At 41.7% G+C, this 13425-nt stretch overlaps 1 protein-coding gene across 1 annotated transcript in view; it reads left to right on the top strand.

Annotated features, from left to right (window-relative positions):
* The first annotated feature begins 3970 nt into the window (after positions 1–3970).
* arhgap24 (Rho GTPase activating protein 24) overlaps positions 3971–13425 on the top strand; it is an 89148-nt gene continuing 79693 nt past the window's right edge. Inside the window, exon 1 of the mRNA XM_049604404.1 lies at positions 3971–4429. The gene's annotated coding sequence lies outside the window, so the exon portion shown is untranslated. The remainder of the gene's footprint in view (positions 4430–13425) is intronic.

Raw genomic sequence — 13425 nt, 5'->3', positions numbered from 1 at the left:
ACTCCCGGGGTTACTGATAAATCTGCCCCGACCCACGGTGGTTGGACGACGTTGTTGCACAAGCACAATGCCCACCTTCCCAAGTTTGCCACTGTGAGTGTGCGCTAACCCCCATTAACACTGTTAGCTTAGCACAGTTGCTGTATTTGCACCATTAGCATGTCCTTTTCACCTCAGCCACCTCTGTTTGCATGTAACATCAGTCTGGCTGCTACATTTCTATTGGCTGTCACAACAAGTCCCTCCCTAGCTTCCTGTTTGTACAGGAAACATGTAAACATGCTGAATCATGTAGCACTCTGCTAGCCCATTCATGGGGACTCCACACAGATCTGGGCAATATATAGAATAATTACCTAAAGCTGTACGTACAGAGCAGTAAGAGGACAAAAGTGAGAACCTCATATTAATACATCAATACAACTACAATTGCAGTGAATGAGCTCTAGTGTCATTCCAGTCCACTGAGAAAGGCCTCCTCTCTGTCTCAAAGATTTTCATTATCTCCCCAGAAGTCACCAACTGTCCGGAACCTCTGACTGCAAGGCCATGAGAACTACAGGCCCACTGAGATCATTGTAATTCCCAAAAGGCTTCTTCTGTGAGGATTCATCCACTCTCATCTTGTGAGTTATCTCCTATCGGATAAGGTCCCCCAGAGTGTCTCATGGGAGTAGATGCAGCTCCAGTTTGTTTACAGATGGCCACTTCTCACGTCACAAGGTCACAGTGTTTCATGTTGAGCATTCCACGTCCTGCAAATATAATAAAACATGCTGAAGGATGGCTGAGGACAGATGGCTCAGAGCCTACTGTTTGTTCTCAACATTTTGTTTAATCTTTGTTTAATCTAATGAAGCTTTTCATAACACCTAGAAAACTCATCTTCTGTGTGGAGATTAGATTTTATTGGGAGGAATGGATTTTACTTTATTCTCACTGTTAGCTGTAGATACCTCTGCATAGCTGCAAATAAAACATAATCAAAAGATTTACTGTTTCCAATTTAATAACAACTTTTCAAATACAGTAACAAAAAGTAACAAAGAAGACTCCGGAGCAAAAGGTATTCTGCCAAGTACACCAAATGGTTACTAAGCATTAGAGAAAGCATGCGTCACAACAGTTGTCTCAAAGTCAGTGTGTAAAACTGATTATTTTTTGGCTGTACTGTAGCAACAAATGAACAGCCATGTTTGAACTGACGAATGCCATCCAATATGTTACATTTAAGGTGCAAGTCTCATAATGATGGCTGCAGCAAACATGCACAGAGTGAGTGTCAGGATTATCTAGCTCACAGGGTCCTAGACAAATCCGACAGGTTTCAGGGTGTTTAAACAAGATTTTTTTTATATATTTTTATAGATTTTTTTTGCTCAATAGTGCACCCTTTTTCATATAAAGTACTGGATACCTCAGGTTGAACTGTTTCCAGTGCACATCCACACATCACATCATTGATGTCATTGCTTTTTAAGAGGTCACAAGCGAGAAAGGTTGGGAACCACGGTTTTAGATGTCCAGAAAGATTGTGCTGTAACAGAAAAGCAACCCATTTGATTACTGCAGCTGCAAATGCGCCATCAATGCATCATGTCCTGCAAGATCTCAGGTAGGCATGCACTTGAGAACTAATTAAACTTGTGAAACAAAAGTGGAGAAGGGTTTTAGTCAGAACCTTATCATGGTTTGTGCGTTCATCAAAGTGGCAGTTCGAAGATTTGGACAGATTCATGTACTGCTGTTGCCTCTTTGATCAATCATTTGACAGATGCTTACAGAAGACCTTAATGTAATGTTGACCTCACTCCTCTGCCTGTAGATCACACAGATCAATAGATGCTGTGTTTGGCCTCACCCAACACTTGAACCTCTAAGGGCCCTGACATACCAAGCCGACTGTCGGCCATTAGTCAATGTCGGATTGTCCGTGAACGTCTGTTGCCCTAGATTCTGCAGTGTATCCTGCACCGTTGTGACACTAGTTGGCCCTCGTTGGCTTTTTTATTCATATGACTCAGTATGTTGAATCGCTGTCAGAGATGGTGTTACCCACCCGTGAATGAAGTCACTGTTATTTGCAGTTTAGCTTACTGATCAAGAAGAGAATCAGAAGTGAGGGAAGCAAAGAAACAACTAAGTCAAGAAGGCATGAGATCGAAAAACAAACTTTTTATGGCAATTGAGCTCTTTAGTAGAAATGGTCCTTGTTCTTTCAACACTGCGTTGTGTTGTTAATGTGCTAACTGGCTAACTACGGTCTTGAGACTGTCCTGTCAGTCTTCCAGTTTCCCTTTTTGAATGACAATGCTGGTATGGAGAGTTATTGTCTCTCATACAGACGCAGAACGTACATGCTAGTTGGCTGTTGCTGTAGTCTTTGCAGTGTGTACAAGTGCAACTTTCTGGCCGAGACACAGGCGACGTGAAGCAACATGCGGCCTTCGTCGCAACTAGTTCTTTAATGTAGGTTTGGTGTGTCTGGGGCTTGACACTTCAAGAACCCAGCCAGGATCTTGTTTGTTGAATCATATCATAAACCACACACTACTCCGGTCATTTACTGGCAAATGTCATATATACTGTGCTGTACGTGAGTATATACATAAACTAATTCTGCTACTGATTTGATTTCGAGGAAGTAATTACTGTTGACACATAAGCCACCTCCTACATAGATTGGAATTTCCCTCTGTTATTAGTAATGAGTACATTTTCCATGACCAGGGGATGTGGCCGACACGTGCCAGGAATACATTCAGACTATTTAAAGGTTCTGCATCTGTCTTGTGGCGATAACATAAATTATACCCTGCATGTTTTAGGATTTCATAGACAAGAAAATAGACTTGTTTTGGTGGTGAATGATCTGATTCTCAACACACTTTGACTTTGCTTTGTTTTTCTTAATATTTCTTTTATAAAACAACATAAAAAAATTAACCTCCTTCTTCCATTCTTCAGCATCTACACTGAACTGTTTTCCAACCTTTTCATTTTGTATATAGATCTTTCTTTGGTAGCCCCATCCAGTCAAAGGTCCACTGTGTAGGATTTAGGGGCGTCTATCGGCAGAAATGGTTTATAATCTGAAAGAGAGTAACACTTTTTCATTTTAATGTGCTTGCTGTCTTGTCATAAATCAATACTCAATGTTTGGTGATCAAGCAGGTTGTGAAGATTCAATAAGGTGCTTAATGATTGCTTGAGTGAGCTCAGGAATGTAAAGTACACGTCAGAATTCCTCAGTTTGTAAAAGCAGGCATAGTCATTTGCTGAAACCGTGAGCACCCATAACAACAGTACAAAAGCTTTACCCTATTATACTGTCTCCATTTATCATACAAATTCAACAACTTTTGTTTTGTACAGTACATTATAAATTAAATGTGAAATAGTCCCCATTCAGAGGGAACCACTGCAAGACTATGAACAGGAACTTTTTAGGCCACTCCCGGGTAAACAAGATGCACTTTCCACTGGTGTGTATACAGCTGGATTTGCACCAAAGTGAGGATAGTGTCACTGAATAAATGTTTGTGGAGCTGCATGCACGCAGTCATTTGTATACAACAACTTGAAGACGCCTTAAATCTGGGGCAGCTTTCTGTGTTTGTCTGCTGAATTACTCACAGATGACATATGGGAAATGCAGGATTTATACTCCACATTATGAACCGTGGTAAAGTTTGAGAAATTCTCGGCTGTTAACATTTTTGGAAGAGTGTAAGACAGTGTGAGGGTGTAGAAAGTGCCAGTTGCTTGTGTGAAATATTAGAGAAAGTCAGCTGCACTGCTGGAGCACCGCTCAGTCAGAGCTCTCATCTTAAGACTTCCTAAAACATGCTTTCTCACTGACACACACACACACACACACACACACACACACACACTTTCCCCTCCCTCTCTCCTCCTCCTTTCTGTAACCAACATACACACACAGCCTGCTCAGACTGAGTGTGAGCGTCTCACCAGCCAGGATGACTGGAGGAGTTAGGACTGCATAGGCTGCAGTGTTAGGGGAGAGAGAGTGTGTGTGAGTGTCTGTGTGTGAGTGCATGTGGGTGTGCATGTGTCTGGGCGGACTCCCGCTGTAATGCTGCCCCATGTGTGACTGTGCTGACCGCGACAGCCATCCTGTTCACAGCGGAGACTTTCTCAGCATGCAGATGGTGTGAGCAGTCAGGGGAAAAGTTTATAACAGCTCGTCTGAGCCTCGACCAACTCAATCCACTCTGCACACATTGAGTTTGTTCAGGAGAGCAGCAGCAGCAGCAGCAGCTGAGCTGGAGTACAACTTGAGCTTGTCTCAGTCCAGGATCTCTCTCTTGATGTCGATTGATTACCTGTCACTGGATTGGACACAGTAGGTGTGCATCACCACACGTCAGAGCTGAGGGATTCAAGGAGGCTGTTTATTTGACAGGTGAGTCTGCTCTCTGTGTTTTATGATATGTTTTTGCCTCTGAGGTATTGTTTTATTGGTGATTTTGTGGCAATGTCCCCATCGATCCTGGCATCTCTACTCACTTTGGCACATAATAGGAATGTAAAGATGCTGTAGGGAAATGGTCTGCATGCCTGGTCCAATCTAAGAGGGGTTGAATGACACTTTAAATTATGTAATGTATATTTTAAGCAGGTATACCTGAAGCTGAACTAATAATAAAAAAATGAATTTGCAGAAGAAGTGACACCACACTCTCGAGTATAGGGTAGTTGCTATGACATTTGATGGTGTTTGCGGGGATCAGTTTACTGTAATATCTTGCATGTTTTTAATTTACTTGTAACTGCCTTCAATTTACTAAACAATGATGAGACACATCTGTGCTTTTGGTGACTGAACATTTTTTCCAAACAAACTCCCAGAATCACTAATTTTCTGATGGATTTGATTATGATGGTTCATCAGTGTGATGTATTTCCACTGTTTTAAACTGGTGACATAACTCATGTCACCAGCAGTCATATTGAGACTGGAGTAGAGATGCATCAGAGGAAATGCATGCACAACTTTCAGTTATATATATAGATGTGTCACACCTGAGTGGGCCTCTTGGGAATCAGTGAAACATACTGTGAAACTGACTTAATGCTGCAAGCATCATCTAAAGTATATTAGTTATATTGTTAGTCTGTAACAGTATGACTAATTTAATATAACCAGTGACTGTTGGACAGCCAGTAAGTGCACATTTTGCTCACTTTTCAGGTAGTTTTTAGTCATGTAATTAGAATTCAATGAACTTATTGTGCTCTCGCTCTGTTAGACGAGCATTCTGCAGGGGCTCGCTAATTCTGGTGCAGGACATGCAGATGGCGAGACCGTTGCACATGCCATCCAAAACACTGACCCCCTGTCTGGCTGTCGGCTGGCCAAACAGGGAAGGAAACTCAATTATATCTGGATTAATGTGCTAGATCTGCCACATGTACAAGGATGTCGCTGAGTGCAATTACTCACAGCATACCCGGAATGGAAAAAGGAGGCAGAAAGATGAAGAAAAAATTCAAATAATAAGAATGAAAGGATGAGAAGGAAAGGACAAGGATGGTAAATGTTGATGAAATGGCAGGGAGGACAGAAAAGACATCCCTGCACCTTGTTTCCCCCACCTGGTGGGTTAATGGAAAAGGAAGATGTGAGAGCAAACAAGGCGAGAGCAGAGGTAGAAGGACGGAAGATATGATGACCCCCGTGTGCTAGGAATGTCTGCAGTGCACAAACTGTGCGGCTGGAAAGCCCAGGGATCAGGTTCCCCGTGTCAGCTGCTGCACCCGACTGTTCCCAGGTCTAGCTCTGTGATATCTGTTTATTGAGAGAGAAGAAGGGATGGACACAACGAGGACTGAAACTGCAGCAAACGTGGAGCGGAGATCAAATAAATGAGAATTCACTGGTGAAAGGAATATTTTAAGAAACAGTTTTATTTGCTTTTTGGCAGTTAAATGCAAAGATTGATACCACCTCATTTCTGCCTGTTAAGTATAGGCAGCTGATTAGCTTAGTTTGGCACAAAGACTGGCAATGGGGAAACAGTTAGCCTGAAGGGTAACAAAATCTGCCTACCATCACTTCTAATGTTCACCAATTTACACTTTTCTTTCCTAATTTGTACAAACTGTTCCCAGGTAGAAAATTTCTTGAATCTTCCACATTGCAGGACCCATAGAGCAGGCACGCTAAAGACTTAGCCAGCTGAGCCAAATGCTTCTGGTTTAGCACTCTGCTAATCTGAGTGGAGATAAAATGATGGAATTTTTCAGTTCTTTTAGACATTTAAAATCATACCGAATGGATCAGATCCCAAAAGTGAAAGAAGTCACCTTATCCACTTAACAGACGTTTCTTTTACAATTTAACTGTAGGAAAAAGTCATTTTGGGCCCTATAGCATCTCGTGATGCAGCTGGAAGTTGTAATTCCACGGTTTGGCCACTATATCAAACTGGCTTGAAAGCCTGGCGCTGCTCCCGGGGGCTTGTGCTAAGCACACCAACTTCCTGGAATCTTCAATGGCTGCCTGACAACTGCTCAGAGGCAGGCGATTGTCTAGCACAAACCTCCAGTAAAACATTAAATTGAGGGGAGTCGGTGGCTTAGGGGTTAGAGCATGCACCCCATGTACAAAGGTACTGTCCTTGATGCAGAGGCGAGGGTTCAATTCCAGCCTGTGGCCCTCTGCTGCGTGTCGAACTCTCTCTCCCCCACTCACACTAAGGCTGTCCAGTCCATTTAAGGCAAAATGCCCAAAAATAAATCTTAAAAAAAAGAAGAACATTAATTTGACATTTTTACTCTCCAGTTTTTGTATTAATCAAACAAACTCCGTATTCAACACGTTTTCATCCCAGGTTGTCAAATACTGATGCTTCCTCATGCCTTTTGTGTCTCTATGAGATGCACCCTTTAGCATGTGATGCACAGCTGTTGGTGACACACAGTGTAACACATGGTTAACATTGTGAAACAGTCATGGTCAGGTATAGGTATCGAAACTACTTAGTTAGGTTTAGAAAAAATATCATGTTTTGGGTTTAAATTAGTATGTAATGGGCAATGTAAATATGTCCCATAAGTGACATAAGTGTGTGAGGGATGTACATATGTCGGGTAATGTTGCGTTAAAACTGACATTTCACACTGGACATGAAAAGCATCCTCCTGGGTGAAAGTCTGCACACTGTATGCGGACATTCTCACTCTTTATACTACATCAGTTGCTCTGAGCATCAAATATTGCCAAAGATGGGTTTGCAGTGGAGTTAGATGAAAGCCCGGTGCACCTTAAAGTGGCACCAAAGGGTATCTTTGGCATTGGTATCACATGCTGAGGGGGGTCACAAAGCATCAGTATTTGACAACCTGGGAAAAAGAAAGGGCTGATCACAGTAGGTTCTAATTCACCCCAGACACAAAAGTGGTATTAGTTTTCTCATCTTTCTTTCCAATAGGGAGTGAATAAGTGTGACAATGTCAAACTACTCCTTCAACATCTGTTAAATTAACTTGACACTCAGGCTAGTTCACCCAGAGAAGCTGAAGCAAGGTGACATTTATGAAGGTTGAAATGCAGAGTCAGCTTTCCCCAAACTGCAACAGCAAATCACATCTTTGGGGAAAATGACTGTGATCACTGGTGTGATTTTCAGCTCGCCCTCTAACTTTGTGATTGTTGTATCTTGTATCTTATTTTGTCAGGAAAATATCCCCCTACATTCACATTACTGTGCTACAAAGGATCGCCACATCAACAGTATCATTCACTCAGTTGTAACAGTGCGTCAAACACATGTAGAATGAGTCAATGAGAAGTCTTCAACGCTGTTCCTTCAGCGGGCTGCTGCTCAGTTTCCCAGACATACTGTGACACATGGCATGGAGGAAAACGCAGAGGGAGGGGCAGCGATACTAGTGATGGGGTAGCGGGTGTATCATACCAAAAGGGCTGCATTGTAGGCTATGAAGGGGGCCACATATGGCGTCTAAATCCGTGTGTAGACAAAATAGACACTGACTCATCACGTTGATTCATGCAGGAAAGCCAGGGAGTTTATTTGGCGTTTTAGCAGCGGGAGCAAAAAGAAAATTTATCTCCAAGAACCGATCCTTTTGTGTTTGTGATACATTATATCTTCCGCCCTTACCTCCCTTCCCCTCTTCCTGCTTTCATCCATCCACCTCTCTCTCTGTGACTCACAGTGGGTTGTGTAGGTTGTGACTGATCGTGGACTGCCCCTTAATGAAGGATAGCATCTCAGATCGCGACCTCACTTTGACCCCCTTCAGCATTAAATCATGATAGACCTGAGCTGTGCATGTGCTGGATGGAGCAATGGATCAGGTTTTTTTCATGTGTGTGAGTACTTCCATCTGTGACCGCTCTAAAGCCCTTCCTCTTTCACATCCTATCCAGTGATTAGCACACCAACAACACAGCAAGAAACATGCCCTCCTCTCACCTCTGTGACTTTTCAGCAGGAGTCTAACAGAAACAGACTGCTCTCGAGGTAGCAGCTTTGGTAGCGGAGGGTTATATTTGTCTTTAACACATGTGGGTCATGGAGGCCCTACTGTGCAGACTTTAAGGGGGAAGGTTGCCGAGGGATATTTAAAGGTCTGACAGCACTGACTGGCAATTAGAAGTTCATGTTTCCCCTATTGCATGTACTTTACTGTTACTGTGCACATAAACAAACAAATGTGAATGACTCTTTTTCTCATGTGAACATGGACTTTGTCAATTCTATTGGCTTTGATCTGAATTAGCTGTGGAGAGATGGTTGCTAATGAAACACAGACAGAGTTTATGTCATTGCCAGGTGGATTTAATCAGCTGTCAGACATGCTGACTTGCACATGCTGTGAAGTCGGCACATCCCGTGTGTCTACCAATCACATTTTTCTGGCAACTCTGTGGTGGTGTACTTGAGGAAAGAGCAGCCCAGTCACCAGAGGAAAATGTTGGCATTGTACATTTGTGAAAACTATTACATTACATTTGTTGTTTCATACATATCATATTAACGTTTCTGAAGTGATGTAGTTCAAATAACATGTATATGAGCTGAGTTTCTCATCAAGAGAAGGAGGGGATGGCGGATGGTGTAATGTAATGTAGGTCCATCAGACCACTGTTCAGTATCAGCTGTGTTTTTAATGGCACATTGTAACATGACCAGTGCTCAGTGTGGTGGCAACAACCAGGTTTTTTGAAGGCTACATTGGCCATTACCAGCAATGGTTGTTGCAGCAACAACCGGGTATTTCTAAGGTGATGTCAGCCCATTTCCAACAGTGGTTGTTGCAACAACCAGGTATTTTTTAAGGTGATATCTGCACATTATGAGCAGTGGTTGTGGCAACTACAACCTGGTATTTTTAAGGCAATGTCGACACGTTGCCAGCATTGGTTGTTACAATAACAGCACATTTCCAGAGGTGATTGTGAGAACAATATTGGGAATCTTATGACATAGTCTTCTTTTAACCATAGCCAAGTGTTCTTTGTGCCTAAACCTCACCGCATGTTAACCACATTATTGACAACTGAAACATACAGAAATGTTTTAATATATTCGCTACATGTGAAATATAAAAATATAAAATATCTTGGTTTGCAGAATGTACAATGCCAACATTTATTCTGCCGATTGGGTTGGAAAAGCAACATAATGTAATAAAGTTGATTTTCCAGAAACAGAAATATTTTATCTGTTTTGATTTATAAGCAGAAAAACAGACAGACAGACAGACAGACAGGTACAAGAAAAAAAAAAATACAATTCTAGTTATCAAGCAAGAGATTTTTGTCAGACCTCCATAGTGACTTTTCTGCTTAACGCACTGTTGACCTTTGCATCATCCAAGGAAAGTTGGCACAGGTTTTACTGGCAAGTACTGGGGCCACTGTGGAGTACAGCAGCCGCTGAAAATGCAAAATCTGAGGACTGAAGACAGACAGATGGCAATCGCACTGTCTACCACATGTTAAAGCACATGAATAAATGTCTGCGATTCATCAGTGAATCATTGAGGCTTCTGGCAGGAGGTTATTTGCATCACTGTGATCACTGATAACCTTTAATATGAACACAAAATGCACATTACATCTATGAGTTTTCATCAACATATATGATATATTATTCTGTGCAAATGTTTGCCAGATCTCTATTTCCAAACAGCTATTGTCCAATCAGAACTCAGTAAGTCGCAGCCTGTCAAGTTTCTCCATATGTTGAAATGGTGTGCACTGGACTGTATAGTAAGTTCTTACTACTTTATAGTCTTTCCACAAGCAAAAACTCAAGAGAGAAATATGACATATGGATTGAATAAGCTGCGATTCAGGGTGGCATGGTGGTGGTTGCTAGCTGGCTTGGGCCCTTCTGTGTGGAGTTTGCATGTCTTCCCTGTGTTAGGTTGGGTTTTCTTTCTGGGTTTTACGGCATCATCTCACAGTCTAAAGACATGCAGGTTAGATAACTGGTGACTTTAAATCGCCCGTAGGTGTGAATGTGAGCATGAATGGTTGTCTGTCTCTATGTGTCAACCCTGGGATAGTCTGGCGACCTGTCCAGGGTGTACCCTGCCTCTCGCCTAATGTCAGATGGGATTGGCTCCCACCCATGACCCCCCTTAGAGCATAAGCAGTTATAGAAATGAATGACTGAATAAATACAGCTTAGATTTCTCTTTATATATATATATATATACATATATATATATATATATATATATATATATATATATACACACATATATATATATATATGAGACTAGGACTAAGCACTACACTAAAAAAATTAAAAGTTGACTACATCATTTCTTCATGTGCATGTCTTTAATGGATCAACATCTGGTGATGAGTGATGATGCTGTAAAGTCTGGGATGTGCAGCTTAAGCCTCAGTCTTTCAGTATTGTGTGGAGGCATCAAATGCATATTTAAGCCCTCTATAAAGCTACGAGATTAAAATGAGTCAGGTGGAAACACTAGGCTATAAAGTCAGTCAAAGATTTTTCAGACAACTAATGGAGTTAATGTTAGCTTTATTAGCTCGCTAGCTCTGGTTAATGAAATCTGCCAGCAAAAGTTGTCATTTCAGCTAAAGTATCAACAGTCTGAAAGGACACATAGTTTCAAAGATTACCAAAGATGTGGCACACAATGTCTGTAACATGCACTCAGCACATTCATGTTTACCGTTTCGGCCTGTGACGCTTTATAGCAACCACAGGATGGGAAAAGTAGTGGATCTAAGTTTGTTAAGTGCACTCTCTGTCGACAGAGTGCTCCCTGTGGCTGTTGTGAGTGGCCACTTCCTGTGCTCCCAGAAGATTTCCTGCCACTGTCCCTACCCGATACCAACATTTTTGGCATTTTGGGCAGCAGTCTGTAAAGTCCTAATTACGGGAATTGAATGCTCTTTTTTTGCAGCCTAAAATATATGATTTGGGTAACTCTTGGGTTGTATTTTTACCCCCCAAAAACTCTTCCCCAGCACAAGTTTAATTTCCCAAAGGATGAGCCAGACTCAATATCCTTCCCTCCAAAGCAGCTCAATTCAAACAAAGACGTGTCAAACAGCAGTTCAGGCTTTCTGTGTGCTGTTAGCTTCAGTACTTTCCCATATGGGGAACAAACACTCTGTGCAAGCACTGACAACTAGCAACCTCCTGATACTGTGAGACAAGTCCTGTATGCAGGAAGGTCTGCACTATCACATTTCAGAGATTTTACAATCTCATCAAACTTCCTTCCTTGTTTAGATCTCTAGATATCCGTATTTCTACTGTGTATGATATTATTCATGATGTTGACAACATATGGTGCTCCTGACATCTTCTACATGTTCATGCACAGGTTCATCATCACAAGTATCAGTTTGCATCAAATGATCATGTCCCAGGAAACAATAGAAAAAGATTTATTGTACAATTCAGTGCCTTCTTGGCTGCTCTGAGAACAGCTTTCATCACTAAAGACACGTCCAGTAGCTGTATTTTATGATTTCACTGACAGACGCATATTTTCAAACCAACAACAAGGCGTCCCTGATCCTGAGATGGCCTGGCTCAGCATCCATTTTACTGATGGACACAGACAGACAGAGAATACTAATACATCAGTGCCGAAATGGAGACAAACACTAATGGTGGTTTCAAAGATTTGTACCCCTCGTAGGAAGGCCAGTCCATCCTTCTATTTTTTTTTTTACTTGTGGAATGTATTCATTTTTATCCGACCACCACAGAGTCACAAATAAATTGCATCCTGCTAAGAAATTACAGTGCATGCCACAAAACCTCAAGGGGCTGATTCGTGACTATCACTGTGTTGTCCTTTGGAGTGTTTGTGGTATGTGTAAGTGCATATGTGTGTGTGGCTGTCTGTGCTGTATACTCAGCCTTTTTTTTATTGTGAAGGTCAGTGTGGCTCTTCTCGCTGACCTTTTTATTAGTTCTCAGACGTGCTGGGAGAAAATTCTGGGATATTCTTAAACTCCAGAGACAGAATCAAGTGTTACCACACACAAGCAGATGGTAGCTAACATGGAGTGTTAATTGCTGCTTTTGAAATGAGATGCTCCATCATGCTGCCACGGTCATTATTCTAGAGATCAGACATGATGTCATCACCACACGTAAGGAGGAAATTAGGCCTGTGTCAGTCTCAATCTCAATTTTCACTTTTTCGGTCTAGTAGCCTATGTTAAATTTTAGTCCTCCTCTACCAATTTTGAATACAAGGCTTCTTCTTCTTCTTTAACAAGAAACTTTTGGCATCAGTTTTAGAATATTGCACCTTAAACAAAATTTTATTTGCCTTGTAAAGAAGCAGTATTTCTTTGTTTTAGTGTTCCCTTTTCAACCTCATTGTTGTCATGGGAAAATATTACATATCTAGTTCCACTGCTTATTTTGGAGCTCGATGCTCAGGGGACAGAGACACTACTGCCACACACAAAGATACAGTACAGAAACACCTGCACACACAGGTGTTTTAAAGGGACACAGAATGCACCTCTGGGAGGCTGTTTGCTGAATGGACAAAACAGTCAGGTAGTGATGTGTTCTTTGCAGAGACGTTGCAGTTGCATCATAAATGTGCTTACAACCACATCTGGCATCATTAGGGGGTTCACTGTAGAAGTGTCTGCAAAAAGAATGGCAACATATAAAATCCAGGTTTGAAAACCAGGTCAACTCCCTTGCCTTTAGCCCTTGTTGGGTTGCTGCTCCACAAAAATCAGGTGTATTAACATAAAAAGACACGTATGCGCTCTGCTGGCTGGCTCATCGGCCTCGTAAAGCGTCCAGTGTTATTGTTGTGATTTATTTTATAACAGGTTTTGTGCAAATGTGTCTATAAGAACACTGATATAGATGTGCTTGCTACTAAACTGTATATAGTAAA

Source organism: Epinephelus fuscoguttatus, linkage group LG18, assembly GCF_011397635.1.
Source record: "Epinephelus fuscoguttatus linkage group LG18, E.fuscoguttatus.final_Chr_v1".
Taxonomy (NCBI): domain Eukaryota; kingdom Metazoa; phylum Chordata; class Actinopteri; order Perciformes; family Serranidae; genus Epinephelus; species Epinephelus fuscoguttatus.
This window is presented reverse-complemented; position numbering and strand designations above follow the sequence as displayed.